A 20,996-nucleotide genomic window follows, 5' to 3' on the forward strand; every position below is an offset into this window, starting at 1 on the left:
TTCCTTGGTGATTCCGGGACACAATATGTCTCTAGCAACTACTGCTTGTTTCCGTGGGGATTCCGGGACAGAATATGTCCACAGCACCTAATGCTTGTTTCCGTGGCAATTCAGGGGCGGAATTTGTCCACAGTACCTATAGCTAGTGCTTGTTTCCGTGAGGAACCCGGGACAGAATATGTCTCCAGTACTTAATGCTTGTTTCCGTTAGGATCCCGGGGCAGAATATGTCCATAGCACCTAATGCTTGTTTCCGTGGGGATTCCGGGGCGGAATATGTCTCCAGCACCTAATGCTTGTTTCCTTGGGGATTCCGGGACAGAATATGTCCACAGCACCTAATGCTTGTTTCCGTAGGGATTCCGGGACAGAATATGTTCACAGTACCTATAATGCCTGTTTCCGTTGAGTTTCAGGCACCATTATTTACAGGACGCCACGATATAGCCGGAACATTACTGATTTCCGCTGATTTTGAAAACTACTCGCTAAGTGAGTCAACGTTCAATGATCGGGCGATACTCAATCACGCGCTATATGAAATACGATGCATAAATAATAACATATTACCATATTCGTTTGTAGAATGAACACTCACACAACTGGGCCCACCGCACGTACATTCATTGTGAATGAGGGTCATCAACAGTTCCATATTCATAATCATAATCAGCTATTCCGAATATTAATATCTTAATATAGATTAAAAACTTATAATGCTTTAGTCTTATTTCTTTTGATAAAGCACAATTAATTTCAAATCGTTTATAAGTCGATATTTTCATACATGCTGAAGGTAGGCGTAAGGAAGACATTACAGATCGTTTCCTGGTGAAATCTCGTTGTGAGATCTCGAGCTCGCTGTTCTCGTTCCATCTGTAAACTACGTGCACGTGGTTCTCGCTGATGAGGAGAACAACGGAAAGGCACACACTGGAGATGGTATCGGAACAAAACAGTCTCACCTGTCTGGTACTTCATCCCGTCCGTGGAACCAAAGCTATTGAGTGATAAAAACACGGTTAAGATATTCCAATCGTTTGTTCTACACGCTGTGACACACTTAGCGTTCTATCTTGTATATTTAATTATTTCGAAGGCAACAATGCTATTAAGTGATACAAATACATAAATATATAATAATGTATAGTGAAAACATAGATTATAGTATCATATGGCATGTTTGAGATTTTATGTTGAAACTGATTAAAGTGTGTTATCGATAGTCCAAAACATGATTTGATGGCATGATTCTGTCTTTTTAAATATCAGTCGGTCGCAGTATTGACATAGTTATATTTAAACATTTTCAAACGAATCAACGATAAAATGATATTGAGGAAATATTATTAAGTATTTCAACGAGCATGGAGATAACAATGCTGAAAAAAACTGTTACGAAAAGAGTAAAGTATTCACTTGAAGATTTCAATTCACTAAAAAATTACAAACGTTCAATACACTGCAGACAGCCCCATAGTACATGTGCATGATTTAGGTGAGTTGGGGGTGAAATGGGGTTTAACGTCGCTTCCAAAATTAGTGCACTTATATAGCGACGTGCATGCACGTGCGTGTGTGTGGCTGCTTGTACTAGTCCGGACTGATGCCGATTTACAGCGCTAGCCCACTGAGATACCATGTCGCAGTTTAACATGAATACCCCACTCAGACACAGTATACAGACACCGAGCCGACCAGTCCTTGTTTTAGCCCCTTAATGCCGAGCGCCAGACAGGGTAACAACCAGTACCATCTTTGAACGTCTTTTGGTATGACGCAGCCGGGGATGGAACTCCGGACCTTCCGCTCTCCGGGCGGACGCTCTACCACTGGACCGTGTGTACTCGCACAGAGGGTGCACTAAATGAGCTTGTATTTCTCAAAGTCCTATGTTCTTGAACGGAGATTTAACAACAGTGGGTCGATATATCTAGCATGTCTAGTTTAACATGTCACTTTTCCACATACGTAGAAGTGTCACTAGCAGTTGGCTGTAATCTATTATTGGCAACCGTACCTCACACTGAAGCTGATACATCGGATATGTCAAACAGTACACTCATAGATGATCGTGGAAATAAATGCAGAATACTTGACTTAGAATACATGTTGATAATGATAGTATTACGATCATTCAGGATTATCAGATACACCCATCTTCCTACAGGTTACACACAACCAAATGTTTTCCCATAGACTTCTATAGTAACGTTATATTTTTTTTTAAAAATAACTAAGCATTCAACAGCTATTACCTGTACGTGTGTGCACAGTTTGGCCTTAGAGCAGCAATAAAAAAATAAAAAATGACTAGCTTAGTCAGCTCTTTTTCCGAGTACCGGAAGCTAAACACAACACCCCCAGTTTCGCACCAAATGTCACCTACTTGAAAATAGCTGTGGTCACATTCAGCATAAGTCATCATGTTGAAAAAGACAGTACTAAATATAGAAAAACATGGTCAGTTTTACTAACTGGATGGATGTATATTTGAAAGACATAAAAATCTTACAGAATATCCTCCAATCACAGCCTGCAGATATCTCTCGACCTGTACTGAAGGCTGGTACTGATTTGGTGTAGTAGAACCAATATGGTTCTCACGAAGCAACAGGTACATACAGTGTACGAGCAAGTTTTTTTAATCTTGAGGGAAGAAGAAATGTAATTGTTTTAGTATAAATGTCAAGCGTCACGATAATGCACTCAAGCCGTACGTGGATATTGTTTTTCTTCGATGCCCTTCTGCCCGCCGGTAAAACCGCTCAAGTCGAGTAAAATCGCCTCTGTCACTGCAGTGTGCATTGGCATTTGTATTTGTACGCGACCTTTTTATCGGACTGGTTCCGACGCAGCGAAGCGATTCCGCGTGTCTATGGCATTTGTGTTAGTTTCTACATGACATGAGTATATATGGCCCAGTCAAAGTGCTTTAAACCAAAAGACATCGATGTCCAGGATTATGTCCCTTTGCAGCCAGGATCCGCTGTTTGTGGTTCAATACGACTACATTATTGCCTGGATACGACCTACATTACGTCTCGTAGAGGATACAGGTTGTAGAGTTCTATGAACTGACTACCGCGATTTGACATTGTGCATATTAATACAAGCGACAAAACTGTTTCCATAATCAGAAGAAATATCTGCTAAAAACCATTGTACGATTCCCACTGTATCATAAGTATGTGTTTATGAATCACTATCAAATAGCGATGACACCAAGTTATTGCGAAAAGTTTAGCGTATCCTGCCCCACCAGTGGCGCGCGTCAAAACACATGCAATGACAAGTCAATTGTTCACCTGAATATACACGGGAAGGAGCCTATCTACATCATAAGAGGGGGCACGGGTGGCGATACGCTATGCATAGTTGCGTCCCTTGGGCACGCCAGAAACCTATGATTGTGGGTTCGAATCCCGGTTCGCCCCGATTATGTTTCTCGGTTTGTCAGCACCATACCCGTGCTCATGGGTTTCCCCGAAGTGGTAAACGTCCGAGACCTGCATCACTTCGGGCTTTCCTTCCACGTTAAGCTGACACGCTGCGATATAACTAGAATACTGTTAAAAGCGGCGTTACACCAAACTCACTCACACCATAAGAACCATGTCGATTGCACTGAAGTCTCTCTCCCCTACTCTCTGAATTTATGCCAGTGCAGTATGTATACATATTATCGTCATAGTAACTTACTACAAAATGCTTCTAAACTTCAAGGTAATTCGACATTGCAGTATTTAAATGTAAATTCTAAATATGAAAACACTTCTTTACATGTAATATCGTAAACAAAATGTAATAAACAGAAGATCAACTCTGTTTATAATAGTACAGTAAACTACGGTTATAACGAACTCAAAGGGACCACTAATTTTAGTTTGTTATAACCGTAGTTCGTTATAAACATATATACAGCATAACTATAGCAAATAGTCGTGACACAAATGAGTTCGTTATATCCGTCAGTTCGTTATAAGCGTGTTTGTTATAAGCGTGTTCGTTATAAACGTTCTTTACTGAAGATCCCAGGTAACGAGTGTTTTCTGCTATTGGAGCATCATGCCTCGGGATTAATACACGAGTGGCTTTCAGATACCATTTATTGTAATATGAGTCGTATCAAAACGTCCCTGACGAGTGAAAGTGAGTTAGATACAGTCAATCTCGTTAATCCGACATCGTTGGTTGCACATGATTGTGTCGGATTAACGAGTATGTCGTTATGAAACAACCAGGTTTGAGGTAAATGGTATGTGACAAGCGAGTGCAGTAATCTGTTCCTTACACACCCTAAAATCAATCGAATTTAGCATCGAATCAATACATTTTTCTATTCTCATGATCGCAGTGGCGCATTAATGTATAATTCAACAGTCATGAGTGACGTCATCCGGCTTACTGCTTACGACACATACCTAGTGTGACCTTCCATAAATAGTTTCCATCATATCTCTGGATTAAGAAGGCGATGTTGATACTGCGAACGAGACAAGGTCAAAGAACATTTATTTACACTATAAAACCATGGCGTTTCGACACAGACGTAGGTGAATCCGACTGTAGCACGACTACTTATCAATGACACTCAGGAAAGTAGTCCATCCTAATCTGACCTTAGGTCATCACCATGAAGCAGCCAATCATTGACCCGGATTTTGATTTCACACATATGTTTGAAACCAGTTATTTCAAGTGGGTTTCTAAGCCATAAGAGTGCAAGAAAATATAAATATTCATTCTATCATTTCTCTCACATACGCTAAGGTGTTATGACACTTCAGCTCATTTGAGCAGAGAGAATATCTGGATAATATTCTAGATTCAAATGCATGATTTATTCTCCATAATGTTGTCCAGCTGAGAAATGCGAACAAAAACGTCAAGGTGAGAATCCATTGATTAACAATTTAGGAGGTACGTGTCTATTTCTTCAGTGAGGTGTGAATGTAATTGTTTTAGCATCTGATTAAGCCAAGTGGAATCCCCTGTTAATAAGCCGCATATGCTACCTTAAAAATTACCTGACATCAAACAGTTAGTTTGTGCTCAGACGTTAGCCATGAGAACATACACGGTCTTTTTGTTTTGGCTTCCATTTGTGTTGAATGTGTTTCTTTTATTAGGCGGTGAGGTGAAATTGGGTTTAACGTCGCGTCCAAGATTATTGCAACTAAATAGCGACGTGCATGTACGTGTGTGTGTTTATGTGTCTGCTTGTACTAGTCCGGACTGATGCCGATTTATAGTGCTCGTCCACTGAGATACCATACCGCAGTTTGACATGAATACCCAACTCAGACACAGTATATTGTTTCCGAGCCGACCAGTCCCTGTTTTAGCCTCTTAATGCCGAGCGCAGACAGGGTAACAACAAGTACCATCTTTAACGTCTATTGGTATGACGCGGCCGGGGTTTCTTTCATGATATTGATCTACACGCCCGAAATTATTATAGCGTCATTACACTTTCAATATCATTCCATCAGTTTCCTTATCTTTTGTGGGTAGTATATACACACACACACACACACACACACACACACACACACACACACACACACACACACACACACACACACACACACACACACACACACACACACACACACACACACACACACACACACACTTCTAGTAGACTTATCTATCGTTATCGATTTGTGAACATAAGGTTATAAAAATATTCATAAGAAAATATAAGATGAAAAGTTGTAGAACATACGTTAGATACAAGCGGTAATTGTACACCTGTGCTTATCAAGTAGGCCATCCTTGCTTCATTATCTACGTCTGACCAGAAGAAAAACAATGCAATCATCTATGGTAGATCGAGTTGGTTAATTTACAAAAACACTACAACTGATCACTGGTTACCTTAAAAATGTTTGTATCCTCCTTTGAGACAACGTAATTTGATGTCTTGAATGTCTTGCTAATCCACAGCTCATCGACCCTCCTCCGCCCCCCCCCCCCCCACACACACACTTCACACACTCACCGCCGCACACACGCACACACCTCCACACACACCTCCACACACACCTCCACACACACCTCCACACACACACACACACACACACACACACACACACACACACACACACACACACACACACACACACACACACACACCTCCACACTCCACAAACACACACCTCCACACACACACACACCTCCACACCTCCACACCTCCACACACACACCTCCACACGCACGCACGCACGCACGCACGCACGCACGCACACACACACAATCACACACACCACTCCCTCCCAAACTAAATAAAGAAATATCGATACTTCTAAAGTACGTACTTACTGTTTTCATGAACACAGCAATGTAGCGGTCGGGCGGTGTTCCCTCACAACGCATCCTGTTATTAATGAAGGTGATCGCCCATACACGGGGTGTAATGCAATGTTTCCGTTAGCCCGAGGGCTGTATTTGTGATATCTACATGTGTTCCTGTAGAGAGGTGTAAATAACACTAGATATATTTCTATATACGCGCATTCTTGTACGGGTGAGATGATTTGAAATGGACTTTAACGTCGCGTTCACGATTGTTACACGACGTGCGTGCGTGTGCGTGTGCGTGTGCGTGTGCGTGTGTGTGTGTGTGTGTGTGCGAGCCGACCAGTCCTTGTTTTAGCCCCTTAATGCCGAGCGCCAGACAGGGTAACAACAAGTACCATCTTTGAACGTCTTTGGTATGACGCAGCCGGGGATGGAACCCCGGACCTTCCGCTCTCCGGGCGGACGCTCTACCACTGGACCGTGAGTACTCGCACAGAGGGTGCACTAAATGAGCTTGTATTTCTCAAAGTCCTATGTTCTTGAACGGAGATTTAACAACAGTGGGTCGATATATCTAGCATGTCTAGTTTAACATGTCACTTTCCACATACGTAGAAGTGTCACTAGCAGTTGGCTGTAATCTATTATTGGCAACCGCTCCTCACACTGAAGCTGATACTTCGGATATGTCCAACAGTACACTCATAGATGATCATGCAGAATATCGCCAGAATATATACGTCCACTAGATAATAGGAATGTATTAATAGGTAATTGTTTTAAACGGTGAAAAAATGTTTCACGTACTAGGATTTCATATGAATAATGAAATGACAAACTGTGACGTTTATGAGCAATATAAACTCATCTTTCATAAATTGTATTTCATACGTCGAAATGCAGCATCAATAAAAGAGCTTATATCAATTGATGACGAATCATATATTTATACTACTCAAAAACAGGTAGGGATCATCCGATTCTGGCAATATGAGACAATCGGATGATCCTTAAATTCTTTTGAGTAGCACATATATATATGTATATATAGAGAGTATTCTCTCTCTCTCTCTCTCTCTCTCTCTCTCTTTCTCTCCTTAAATTCTTTTGAGTAGCACATATATATATATATTATAGGGAGAGAGAGAGAGAGAGAGAGAGAGAGAGAGAGAGAGAGAGAGAGAGAGAGAATACTCTCTATATATACATATATATATGTGCTACTCAAAAGAATTTAAGGATCATCCGATTGTCTCATATTGCCAGAATCGGATGATCCCTACCTGTTTTTGAGAGATTTGTTTAATGATTCAGGTGTAATGCGACGACTGTCAAAGTTTACAAAAACTTAAGTCTTAGAAGATATTGTATTCTTTGGTTCCATGCTTCATATACGTACACTACATGTACATATAAAACTACACGCCATAATACGAATATTAAGGGAGAGAGAATATTAATCTAATCAGAACCTGACGTAAAAAGACAGGCTTTCGATGTCCATCTCAGTTCGTTAGAAGGCTACACGTTATTCAATAAGATTAATACGTATGACAGCAGTTCATTGCATCAGGGGTAAATTCAATTTTCAAAAGAAATCTAAAGTTACAAAAGCGTCTAAGAGATGTAAGCCTATTCCAGCGGTTCATGATTGCGAAGAGTCTTTGAAGTGACAGTCTAAGGGGACAGGCCCCTGTAGTGCTTGACCTCCAGCGCATCGCGAGAACGGGTTCAAATCCCATATCCTTTGCGTGCAATGTTTTACAAGTGGTGGTATATGTTTATGACAGAAATTATTAATCAGCCGGAGTTGGGAGTAAGATGCTGCGCTCCTGTTAAACCCATTCTGAGTGATGACAATCCCCCTCATTGCCCCTTGGGATGGCCAATTGGCCCTCTTACTTAGCCTCGCGCTAGTCACATTCAGCGCACGTTATGTGTGCGTAATGAAGCGGCCATTGATCAAGCTTGCAGAATAAAAATCATTTTTATTCCATTAATGAATATCGGCGTGTATTATACGGTCAAAGCTCGAAGGATCCTCATCATGAGCATCTGATAATGCCATTTCTGCCGTTATGAAGACCTGGATTTACTGGCGCAAGACGTCGGGAGGATTACATCACGTGCGGCCTTGTTTATCGCCTACAGCATTAAAGGGGTGTTGACTCTGGGTGGGGATAGTTGACGAGTGGACGGTGGAACATCGCCTGCCTACAAATAAGTCCCACCAGACAGGCTGTGAGAGGCTGGGTTCTGTATTTGGGTGGGATTGCTGTGGGGAAATGGACAACACATATGGCATATAGATTTGAGACAGGTCGTTATAAAGTCAAACAGGTACAAGGTTCGATGTATGCATACATGCATTTATTATTTTTTTGAAGGTTCAAACACACTATACAAATATACTCCGGTGGATAAAAAAGCTTACATCAATTACCACTTCCTTCATTGTCAAATTAGGAGAGTTTATACTTTGATTCATATGAGACAAGTACTTGACAGTGTTTGCTTGTGGTAAATTTAGGGTTACATGTGTGTTTCTACAAAGGTCATTGCGTGTGCTGGTATGATACCGCGGTATTAACTTACAGCTCTACACAGCTGTGTGCACACAGACTGTTATTGATCCCAGCGGTTTGAATAATGGTAATATTACTATATTACTCTATAACAAGATAGAGGTAGTCATCGAACGGTCATTCCAAGCGCTGCTTAATCTGCTTAAAAAGAGGCTTGTGTTATCACCTATTTAAGCTTCACTGGATTTTACATATACCTGATAGTTATAACACTGGTGTCTTGTGCGGAAAGGACCTACGCTCTGGCGTTCTTAGGTCACATGCTAATTCAGATCTTCCAGCCTAAGGGTATCGCTCAATGGCTTCCTTTACATATTAAACTTCTGATATGTTTGTAGCCTGACTCAAGCCATTTTCCACTGTGACGTGTTAGTGTCACGTGTTTCTATTTGTCTTTGAAACTTTTGCTTTTGCTCGATATCTGCCATAAAACTTTTAAAAAAATTCACTAAGGCTTTGAATGTTGTCCCCTGATCAAACCCGCATGGATGATATGGCTTTGACATTACTAGGATCAATATAGGGGCTATTCTAGGATTGAAACCCACAATCACCGAATCCTGGCAGCCAAGGGGCACAGCTCTGCAAAGTGAACTGCAGGTCTACCTCTGCCCCCGATACATCTCACAATATGGCGTTATGTAGCACCGCAGCTATACCTATATATGGATTGTTGGGCATTAAAGAAAAATCTGCCACATGAGGGGCGACTTCATTTATTGAGGGGCGGTCGGGTAGCCTAGTGGTTAAAGCATTCGCTCTTCACGCCAAAGACACGGGCTCGATTCTCGACATGGGTACAATGTGCGAAGCCCATTTCTGGTGTCCCCCGCCGTGATATTGCTGAAATATTGCTAAAAGCGGCGTAAAACCATACTCACACAAACTCACTCGTTTATTGATCCGTCAAACGTTTTGTAGACAATCCTAAAGGCACAATGAATATTGTATCCACACCGAATCACGACATCTGATCAGCTTTGTGTCAGTGGTCCTGATAACGTGGAACGTTCCGTTCTCAAAAAGCAGGGGCATATTTGATTTTTGTTGCATAAATTAAATCAGGTTCCTGTTAGTCGCCTCTTACGGAAAGCATGTGTTGTAACCAGTTCTAAACCGGGTCTTCCAAAAGGTCAGAGCTCGAGGTTCTTGTATGTGCAGAGTTCGCTTTGCGTCCCTTGGGCACGCCAGAAACCTATGGTCGTGGGCTCGAATCCCGGTTCGCCCCGATTATGTTTCTAGGTTTGTCAGCACCATACCCCTGCTCGTGGGTTTCGCCGAAGTGGTAAACGTCTTAGACCTGCATCACTTCGGGTTTTCTTCCCACATTAAGCTGACACGCCGTGATATAACTAGAATACTGTTCAAAGCGGCGTTAAACCCAACTCACTCACTCACTCAAGTTTGATTATATCCTGGCGGCGATGATACAGCTCTAATATTGCTGACTAAAGCACATCAAATAATATTAACTCACAGACGTTATAATTAACACATCTTCCCGAGGCAAGGGCGTTAACTGGATACAAAAGTCCAGTTTCCACCCTTGCCGAGCTAGGCTGGAATTCCCAGGCTCGATCGTAGCGTTACTAGTCGCCATTACGAGTTATGTCCCTTCTATGCCGCCACTATTGACCAATCAGATTCACTCTCTCATATCACTTGCATTTAATTCAAACAAAATGACGGCGCCCAGTCAAGCCGATCTGGTCGATAATCAAGATCTACATTGTGATAAAACGGGTCTTAACCCACAAAATGGCATAAAATCACTTGTTCACTTTGGTTAAAAAATTGAAAAGATTTGCTGTCTACGCCCAGTGTACGGTACACATGTTTTGCAAATCCTGCAGTCGACCGAAATCTGCATATTGAAATCTATGCTGTTCGTTATGCGATTTGGATTGCACTATGCATAGACTCGTTCGTCCTGCCAAAATCTGGCCTATTTCGGTAAGTGAGCGAGTGAGTATGGTTTAAGGCCGCTTTTAGCAATATTTCAGCAATATCACGGCGGGGGACACCGGAAAAAAGGCTTCACACATTGTAACCATGTTGGGAATCGAACGCGGGTCTTTGGCGTGACGAGCCAACGCTTTAACCACTAGGCTACCCCACCGCCCCTCTAGTTCGCCAAGGGTGGAAACTGGTAATTTATAGTCAGTTAACGCCCTTGCCTCAGGAAGATGTAATTATCACGGAATTCATAAGATTGGAAAACCTCTTCGCCATAAGTAGAATTTGTAAATTCTTGTAGATAACATGCGTGTTCCATGAGCTTAGATGATGTCTTACGAGATTTGAAGCTAATGTTCAAAGTTACTCAAATTATCACCATTGTTCGATAGGTTCACAGATAACGTGTCTTCTTTGTGCTACACGCCCTTGTCTATCGCGTACATCTGGATAGTCACTGACCACGTGATCTGTGACGTCACTACCCCGAGGCAACGTCGGATGATAGAGATGCCTAACTACAGGTGCTGGTGATGTCTCTATGACTGATTACACTCAAAAAATACCTCTCGGTAATTGACTAAAAACTACCTCTTTGATTGGATGTCGCGTCACAACGAGGCAGCGTCCTCGACCCTAGCACGTTCTTGTAAATTGGTCCGCGGGCTAACGTATGTGGCGAGATGCTGCATGAGGTTTTTTCTGTTTCAGTATCACCATCCGATCAAAGGTATTGTGACATGTATGCATATATCAAGGGCGTGGGTTCATCCACGTACGATGCAAGCTCAGGTAATCAACGCAAGCGGTACTCTTTGAACACCGCTTGATTTATTCGGAACGTGACAATGTAATTACATTGCGCATTAACATTTACGACAGTGCAATATTTCAAATCGTGGAGTATTTTTCTTTCAACTTTTATTCTGTATTTGTTTGTGAATGTTAGAGTAAATTGCTCCGAAAATGCGAAAATAACCAACTTGTTTGAGAGTTGAGATTAGCGTCGCTCTAGACACTATTTCTGTTGTGTGCCGTCCTGACTGGTTCATGTGAAACAGGTTTCAGACATTTACGATTTTGTGGACATATATCACGTCAACGCCAGAGAATAGTCAGTCTCGATTATCCGAGTCCATTGAGCGTAAAATACAATACGTAAAATACCCTAGGGGGTTCAAGGTACAGTAGACTACGTTCATAACGAACACGCTTAAAACGAACTGACGGATATAACGAACTTACTTTTTTGTCCCGACTATTTGCTGTAGTTATGCTGTATATATGCTTATAACAAACTATGGTTATAACGAACTAAAATTAGTGGTCACTTGAGTTCGTTATAACCGTTGTTTACTGTATATGAATGGATCACTAAAAATCAGTTATGACACCAGGTGTTCGCGAAAAGGGTAAGCATGTCCTGTTCAACCCACAAAAGTGGGAAACAAACTACGGAAATATAATCAGAGCGAATCTTTGAATCGAACCAATGTTCATGGGATCATAAGAACCTGGTACACAAGGGATGCGACTTTGCATAAGTGACTCGGCCACCCGATCCCGTTAGTATTTTAAACTTCAGTAGAGCAACTGTTGCGTTATGAAGAAAACATCGATATGACTTCATCTGACAAATGTTCGCTTTAATTAATTATAATATGTTTCTTTATAATATGATTTTGCTTTTGCAGCTATTACGTCAACATAATACAGTACATATTAAAGGCCTACAAGCCACTATATGGCAACATATAAAAAAATGTATATTTCATTTGTTCCAAGCTTAAGTGAGTGAGTGAGTTGGGTTTAACGCCGCTTTTAACAGTATTCCAGTTATATCGCGGCGTGTCAGCTTAATGTGGGAGGAAAGCCCGAAGTGATGCAGGTCTCAGACGTTTACCACTTCGGCGAAACATACGAGCACGGGTATGGTGCTGACAAACCTAGAAACATGATCGGGGCGAACTGGGATTCGAACCCACAATCATAGGTTTCTGGCGTGTCCAAGGGACGCATCTCTGTTCAGCGAATCGCGGCGCCTTAGATGACTGGGCCATCCGTGCCCCCTCAAAGCTTAAGTAATGCCTTTGAAAAGTATAATGGTAGAAATATGGAGGATGAAATATGAAGCATTAGTGACAAAAATGATGTCTGATGGATATTACTATTTCGACTTGTACCATATGTTCCCGTGTTCTTTTTAAGCGAACAATTGACTTGACTTCGCATGTGTTTGTGATTGGCAATCGCCTTCTCGTGAGAACCTGGTATCATTTGATGGCGATTCATAACCACATGCTTATGATATGGCCGGAAACGTACAATTTACTCTGCTTTTAGCAGATATTTCTTTTGATTATGAAAACTAGGGTTTTACCGTTTACCAATGCTAGTAATGAAAGCAATTCTTGTACCTCACATTGACGGCGTGTGTCATTCGCCTCAAGTACAGTAACCAGTCCTTAACTCGATACTTAAAGGTAGACATCGAGTGTTAGTGCCAAGCGCTGCTTAATTCCCAAACGAGGCTTACATTATTGTACTATTATCAGCATCATGGGTTTATTCAACTCATAATTCCTTTGTTTGAAAGAACCGTTGATTCGAGATGTTGTTGTGGTACTTATAACGCTAGTATAGTGTGAAAAAGTTTCATTGTGATATATTTAGGTCACGTGTTACTTTAGAACTTCCAGCCTTTGGGCATCTCCCGATGCCTTCTTTAATTGTTGAGCGTCAAAGCCAGAGGTTAACCAGTCTCGATGATCCTCCAAAACAGATTGTATTGGGCGTAAACGGCAAAATAGGGGTGACAATTATTTGAATTGATCGTTGAAAATTAGTGTTGACACCAGGTGTTTGCGATAGTAATAATATTAATAATAAATACTACTACTACTACTACTACTACTACTACTACTACTAATAATAATAATAATAATAATCCATTTGTATTGCGCTTTTAGTCGTATTTGAATTCCTATCGGTTCGATGATCAAATATAAACACTCAACTACTCTCGAACTGAGGATAACCCGATGAACCAAATGACTTTGAGGTCACAAGGTGTCACTGAATTCGGCATTCCACGAGTAGCAAGTCGGACTGTTGGGTCTTTTTTTTTTGCTTCAGACAGTACTCACATGCTTCATCAATACTTTATGTGCTGTTGTCGGCGTGAGGCGCCGCGAGCCTTACAACCAATGTGACGACGTCTTGTTGTAATTGACAATTAAAGGTCATAAAATGATATGAATGGTTGTAAGATTTGAGCGGTGGTCAAAGGGGCTGGCCAACTCTCATAAAATATGGCTTGGTACTTGAGTCTGCCAGCCGATGATATTAGAATCAACACCCCGAGGCCATTTATGGCGGTCTGTATCGCACGACAGCGTAGGCAGAATGATAAAGTGTCTTCTGTTGAGGTACCGCGAATAGCAGACCAATACAGCGGTCGTGTTTGTCGGCTTCCTTCCCGCTGATAGCATTTCCATATAATAATTAATACGTGCTGTGCAGTTTCATCTGGATTTTATGATTCGTTTGGAGTGTTAATTTGATTGTTTGGAGATCGCTTTCATGCGATTAATTGATGCCGCGAATCAATATTGAGGCAATTAGCTACGCCTGTCTTTGTATTACGTGGTGTTTACTGGGAAGGATTGCGCATTACGGCGAGGTATCAAATACATGCTCTATAATTTGAACAGGGAGCAAACCACTCATGTTTGGAAATGTCTAAGACGAATGGGCCCATTTTCATTATAGTGTGTCGAAACGTCAGTTTGATTATCTGCAGTCTTTGGGTGGGTGGGTGGGTTGGGTTTGGCGACGGATTTGGCTATATTTCGGCAATATCACGGCGAGGAACGCCAGCAATCGGCTTCAAACCATGCTGAAAACCCGGGTCTTCGGCGTGACGAGCGAAGGATTTAACCACCAACTGTGAACACGGCTTCTAATTAACGACATGTAGAAACGCTCTCTAGTAAACGTGTTCGTTACTTTCTCCTCTGTGATGGCTTCCCTGGGAGCAATTCTGTCATTCTATGTTTACAATTAACTTCTAAATGATGGAAGACCAAACAAACAAATATACAGCCGGGCAAAAGTATACATCCACGTTTGATGGTGGCTAAAATGAAACGAAACAAGAAATGGTTACTCGATGGTGATGTATTTGATTCGGGTATCATAGTTGTGTTTTGCACCTTATCAGCGGTCTGTAAATAATCGAATCTGGACCAGACAATCCAGTGATTGACATCATGAGCATCGATCCACGCAATTGGGATATGATGACATGCATCAACCAAATCAACGAGCCTGACCACCCGATCCCGTTAGTCGCCTTTTACGGCAAGCATGGGTTGCTGAAGACCTATTCTACCCCGGTCTTTTAGGCTTGGTAACGTTTAGATAACCCCTGTAATTGTTTGGTCCAATCAATTTTCAAGTGTATACTTTCCTTTGCCAGGCAGTTTAAAAGACGACATGTCGACAAGCCCCCAGGTCAATGTGTTCGTTACTTTCTCCGTCATTGAATGCTTCCCTGCGAGCAAGTCTGTCATTCTATTTTTAGAATTAACTTCTCAATGAGGCAAACATAACGAAAAAAGACTAGACGGGGCTAACGAATATGTAGCACTGAGGGACCGAGGTTGTCCGGGGTGTCGGGGACATTGGAGTTTTTAGCAACAGAATGCGTTCTTTTCTTGGTGCTACCAGTGTCCCAACCAATTATCTAAAGTGCACATTCAGATATGCGACTCAAAAAAAGTTAAAGAACACCCACAATCATAAAGTTGTGTATTGCAACGCATCAGCCATGACAGATTCACTCAATTCAAGGGGACGCGGGTGGCCCAGTCATCTAAGGCGCCGCGGTTGATTTGACATGTCATCTTAAAAGGGCTTACCAAGACTATATTTAGACAATAACGCACAGGTTAATGGCTGCAAGAACACCTCACACAGACACGCACGCACGCACGCACGCACGCACGCACGCACGCACGCACGCACACACACACACCATCTAAGGCGCCGCGATTGTTTTGACTTGTCATCTTAAAAGGGCTTACCAAGACTATATTTAGACAATAACGCACAGGTTACATGGCTGCAAGAACATCTCACACACACGCACGCACGCACGCACGCACGCACGCACGCACGCACGCACGCACGCACGCACACACACACATAAATACTCACCTGGTTTCTTTTATATAATAATTACTAAACATTTTTTCGTATGAAAGGTTCAAAACAAACTGACATTCATTATGTAAACCTCATTTGGACGTGAATTATATTTAAGTAGTATAACAATTATCAAGTTTGGATTTTCCTTATCTCGATCCAGATGTAGGTCTCACTAACGTTTTATTAATGTACAGAACTTGTCGATGTACATTTATTATTCTTACTCCTCAAGTGGAACCATTATTGAAATTATGGGCCGATGACCTACATTACATGTTGACATTGGAGTGAGTGAGTTGGGTTGAACGCCGCTTTTAACAGTATTCCAGTTATATCACGGCGTGTCAGCTTAATGTGGGAAGAAAGCCCGAAGTGATCCAGGTCTCAGACGTTTACCACTACAGTGAAACCCACGAGCACGGGTATGGTGCTGACAAACCTAGAAACATAATCGGGGCGAACCGGGATTCGAACCCACAATCATAGGTTTCTGGCGTGTCCAAGGGACGCAACTCTGCACAGCGAATCGCGGCACCTTAGACGACTGGGCCACCCGTGGCCCCTTGAACTGAGTAAATATCTCATGGCTGATGGGTATTGCAACACACAACTAGAAACAAAAGACCCGGGATTCGAACCCACGATCAAAGGTTTCTGGTGTGCCAGAATTGTGGCGTGTTAGACAACTCGACCCCCTTGCCCCTTTCTATTTGAAAAGAAGCAGAAAAAGTGCTATAATTTGTTTAAGGACATCTAGCAGTCCAACCCACAGCTTTGTGTGTGGATTTACCAGCCCTCTAGAACAGGAATATCAAAAGTTCTGGACATGAAACCTATTTGTTTTCCCTGTAAATTGGTAACACGCGTTAGACCAAGAGCAACATCATGGTAAAACCAGTTTAATTGAAGCACACACATGGTGGGCCGCTAGACGGGGGACGTCAATTAGTTTGCTTTACCACTTAACAAGGAGAGATTCGAGGGGAGCCATGATTTCTGTGTGTCCGCCATAAAGAAGACAAGCTCACCACAGATCTATAGACCATCATAGGCACAAACATCCAAAGGATATAGTTCCATCGCTTAGACGCCATTACACCGCATTCTCCAGCCATTCACACTGACAAAGAGGCCAAACTGTTTTATCTGGTCGAGTGCAGGGAGGGAAACAGATTGGTTATTATTGAGCTGTGATTGCCTGACTTTCATTCAGACATGCCAGCCCGAGTGTCAGCTGATGGGTTGCATTCGCACCCATATCGAGAGTAATCGCCAGTTATTTCTGGTGCTCGATTTAAAGATATCTAGCATTTCCTCAAAATAGCAAAAACAATCTACGTCTTTAAATCAATTGTGGACTGAGAGGAGAGTGGTTCACACTCCGGATCCGGCTTCACAGATTGAGGTGTACATGAAGAGGGTATGGTTTTACACTGCAATATTTCAGCAGATTATGTGCTATAAGAAATTGACATCAAATATGGCGAATCGAACATCTTCCAAAAGGCTAATCCGCTTCCAGGCTCCTCCCTCATCCACACATCTACAAGCTCATCCCTCATCCACACATCTACAGGCTCATCCCTCATCCATCCATCTACAAGCTCCTCCCTCACCCACACATCTTCAAACTCATTCCTCATCCACCCATCTACAGGCTCCTCCCTCATCCACCCATCTACAGGCTCCTCCCTCATCCACCCATCTACAAGCTCATCCCTCATCCACCCATCTACAAGCTCATCCCTCATCCACCCATCTACAGGCTCCTCCCTCATCCACCCATCTACATGCTCATCCCTCATCCACCCATCTACAGACTCCTCCCTCATCCACCCATCTACAAGCTCATCCCTCATCCACCCATCTACAAGCTCATCCCTCATCCACCCATCTACAGACTCCTCCCTCATCCACCCATCTACAAGCTCCTCCCTCATCCACCCATCTACAGGCTCCTCCCTCATCCACCCATCTACAAGCTCCTCCATCATCCCCCTCTTTTACAGACTCCTCCCTCATCCATCCATCTACAGACTCCTCCCTAATCCACACATTTACAAGCTCCTCCCTCATCCACACATCTACAAGCTCCTCCCTCATCCACCCATCAACAAGCTCCTCCCTTATCCACACATCTACAAGCTCCTCCCTCATCCACACATCTACAAGCTCCTCCCTCATCCACACATCTACAAGCTCCTCCCTTATCCACCCATCTACAAGCTCCTCCCTCATCCACACATATACAAGCTCCTCCCTCATCCACCCATCTACAATCTCCTCTTTCGCCCATCTACAAGCTCCTCCCTCATCCACCCATCTACAAGCTCCTCCCTCATCCATCTTCAAGCTCCTCCCTCATCCACAATCTACAAGCTCCTCCCTTATCCACAAATCTACAAGCTCCTCCCTCATCCACCCATCTACAAGCTCCTCCCTCATCAACCAATCTACAAGCTCCTCCCTTAACCATCCATCTTCAAGCTCATCCCTAATCCATCCATTTACAAGCTTCCCCCTCATCCATCCATCTACAAGCTCCTCCATCATCAACACATGCACAAACCCCAGCCTCATCCATCCATCTACAAACTCCTCCCTCATCCATCCATCTACCAGCTTCCCCCTCATCCATCCATCTACAAGCTCCTCCCTCATCAACACATGCACAAACCCCAGCCTCATCCACCAATCTACAAGCTCCTCCCTTAACCATCCGTCTTCAAGCTCCTCCCTCATCTATCCATCTACAAGTTCCTCCCCAAACCCTCCATGTTCAAGCTCCTCCCTCATCCACACTTCTATTAGCTCCTCCCTCATCCAATCTCCTCTATTGCTCCAGTGGTTCAAATTGCTTACATTCCTACCTCTTTATTCGTCCATCCATCTACCCATTCTTACTTATCCATAAATCCATCCAGTTGTTTAAACTGTATGTCATCATCCATCTATCTGCTTATCCATACATCCATACACGCATATAATCCCATCGAGGTATTTAAACCGTTTTACCTACTGACCGAGATATACATTTAACCATATGTCAATCCACCACCTATCTTGTCCTCCACGTAATCTAATTAGAGTGCGTTAAGAACCACAGAGAGGCCCGATAAAGTCTTTGTTTAACCAACTGTCTTCATCGTCAAAAGCAAATATTGTCAATGGCTATCATATTTAGCTTGACAATTACTCACAACTACGTGTAAGTCACACACAAATCAATAGCCTGCAAAGAAAATACCTGATTATTAATTACATGTCTCTAGGGTTTCACTGATGGAATTAGTAAGCACAACCCTATTTTTTACAATCAAGACGGCCAGTAGATCCAGTCCCCTGTTGGTTCTAGGATCGATGCCGTGTATCTGACAAGCTTGAAACCCCGTCTCTTGGATCAATCCCACCTTTCACTGTTGGCACAACTGTCGAGAAAATAGATACACGCACTTCCATTCCGAGCAAATATTTGTTGTGTGAAATAGTAAACTCTTTTCAGTAAGTTCGATAATGTGTGGTTTTCGTATAATACGGTTAGAGTGACCGAAGATGGCGGACTGTGAATGAACTGTGGTATGTGTGATATAGCTATAGGGTCATTGGTACGGTGCTCATGTGACACAGCGTATGTTGCAGCGCATGAGAAACGGCGTGCGTGACATAAATAAACATGAAGCCCATTCGTGGGAGTGATTGTGTCGGTGCGCGTGTGACGGAGTGTACATGCTGGAGCGTTTGTGATGAAGGTGAGGTGAGGTGAAATTGGGTTTAACGTCGCGTCCAAGATTATTGCACTTATATAGCGACTAGTCTGTCTTACAGACCCTGATACAAATATATAGCAAATACAGCCCATGCAAGTCTATAATGTTTGGCAAGTCTAGATCACTGCAGTATCTGAAAAAGAAGAGAGTCACTGGGCTCTTTTTGACTATATTTTTATTAAGATAACTCAACAACTGTTTTTTTCTGTACGATATGTTCATTTCAGAGACTAGATGTTAGTCTAATACAGCGACGTTCATGCACGTGTATGTGTGGCTGCTTGTACGCTCTACCACTTGTGATGAGGCGTGGGCGATGAGGCAAATGTAGTGATGGGTTCCTGATAAAACGAATGTGACAGATTGTATGTGACAGCCTTTATGACAGAGCGAGGGTATGTCACAGACAGCATGTGACGGAAAGTATACATAAAAGTTTAGCCAGACTATTTTTAATCTTGGTTAACAAATCCGCCTACTCCTGATATTTTAAAAATAAAAACAACAACTAAAACTGTGTTTTTTTCCATTTTGTTGACAGAAATATAGCAAAATATTAAACAAAACCCCACTCACTGTCGCTATCAATAACGATGTTATAAAACGCTGTAATAAAAACCTGTAAAAAAACTATCTTAATAAGTTCAAAACAAAACTGAATATGACGAATCCATATTCCTCACATCCTACTTTTTTCCTACCTACTTAACTTTTTGAGGTATTAAAACCATCTTTAGTTCTTATTTTTGTTTTTTCCACTTACCGACCTGAAGTTTAGGGCCAAAAAGCCGCACACCTTAAAAACCAATCCGGCCTCAGCCATCCTAACAGCAGGTATCGTTTCATTCCAACATCCAACAGAGCATCTACCCAAACTATACTACTCAAAATAAGTTAAAGCACACCCATAGTTGGAAGGTTGCGTGTTGCAATACCCAACGGCCATGACAGTAAATAGCCATATACAAAAATCGGGTGTGAGTAGTAAATATGAAAAGGATATTTATCGCCGGCACCCCATGAAGGAAGAGTGAGTGAGTGAGTGAGTGAGTGAGTGAGTGAGCGAGTGATTTAACGTCACATCGGCAATGCCATTTAGGAAGATTTTGATTGTGATTGAGTCTAGTTTTTCCCAGCAATATCACGACGGGGGACATCAGAAATAGGCTTC

Source organism: Haliotis cracherodii, unplaced genomic scaffold (genome assembly GCF_022045235.1).
Source record: "Haliotis cracherodii isolate W230 unplaced genomic scaffold, xgHalCrac1.p SCAF_11, whole genome shotgun sequence".
In the NCBI taxonomy this organism is placed as follows: Eukaryota; Metazoa; Mollusca; class Gastropoda; order Lepetellida; family Haliotidae; genus Haliotis; species Haliotis cracherodii.